General features: G+C 40.8%; 1 pseudogene; it reads right to left on the bottom strand.

Annotated features, from left to right (window-relative positions):
• Positions 1 to 320: 320 nt before the first annotated feature.
• Positions 321 to 1,211, bottom strand: LOC136175387 (olfactory receptor 10AG1-like; annotated as a pseudogene).

Genomic DNA, 1,211 nt, shown 5'->3' with positions numbered 1-1,211 from the left:
GAACAGGAAAGTACAAAAATATCTATGGTTTTAGGGGAAAAGGTAGGTAAGTAATACTATATTTTCTCATAAAATTGTAAATCACCAGTAAATTTGTGGACTGAATATAAGATTGCCTAAATATATAGTTTCTTAACAGCAAGGCACCCTAATATAATCCTGATATTAGAAAATCCAGCATAAAACAATAAGGCCAGGAATGAATAAATATAATAAATATATCAATCATATGGAAAAAGCAAACTATTTCTGATTATACACTGACAAAATTAAATAGAGAAACAGAAAATGAATTTAAATCAAGCAGCTAATGCTTTACATTAAGGGAGCAGTTTTCTCAAGGCTGTTAAGACATCCTTATTTCTCAGAGTGTATATCAGGGGGTTAAACATCGGGGCAATAACAGTATAGAAAAGTGAGAGAAATTTGTCTGTTCTGGAAGAATTTTTGGATTTAGTTCGTAAATATGTAACAATCGCAGAGCCGAAGAATAAAGTCACCGCCAGGACCTGAGATGAGCAGGTGGAGAACGCCTTTGCCCTTCTGTTGCCGATGGCAACTTCAGGATGCTGGAGGTGATTCTAAAGTAGGAGGCAAGAATCAGCAGAAAAGGGGCCTCAGCAAAAAGCACAGCAACCGTGAAGACCTGCATCTCACTCAGAAACGTGTTCCCGCAGGCCAGCTTCAGTACTGGGAGGATGTCACAGAAGTAGTGACTGATTTGGTTGGATCTACAAAAGGACAGAGAGAAAACCTGGCACATCTGCCCTATCTCAGCTGGAACTCCAGTGACCCAGCAGGCAGCCCCCAGCTGGACACAGACCTGTGGCTCATGACCAGAGGATAGTGCAGGGGCTACAGATGGCCACGTATCGGTCAGAGGCCATCGCTGTCAGAAGCAGGCTCTCTACGTTTGCAAATATAAGGAGAAAACTCATCTGTGTTGCACAAGCAAGCAAAGAAATATGTCTTTTCTGAGTCCAAAGGTTTATGAGCATTCTAGGAAGAGTGGCAGACACATAACAGATTTCCGAGAAGGAAAAATTACCGAGGAAAAAGTACATGGGAGTCTGGAGAGTCTGGTCTGTCCTGGTTAGGAGAATAATGATGCCATTTCCCATCAGAGTTATCACATAGATAAACAGAAACATCACAAAAAGAAACATTTGGAGATTGGGAATGTCAGAAAATCCCAAAAGAACAAGTTCCAT

The sequence above is a fragment of the Muntiacus reevesi genome, chromosome 9, assembly GCF_963930625.1.
Source record: "Muntiacus reevesi chromosome 9, mMunRee1.1, whole genome shotgun sequence".
Classification (NCBI taxonomy): Eukaryota; Metazoa; Chordata; class Mammalia; order Artiodactyla; family Cervidae; genus Muntiacus; species Muntiacus reevesi.
Note: the sequence above shows the minus strand (reverse complement) of the source record. Positions and strands in the feature narration are given on the sequence as shown.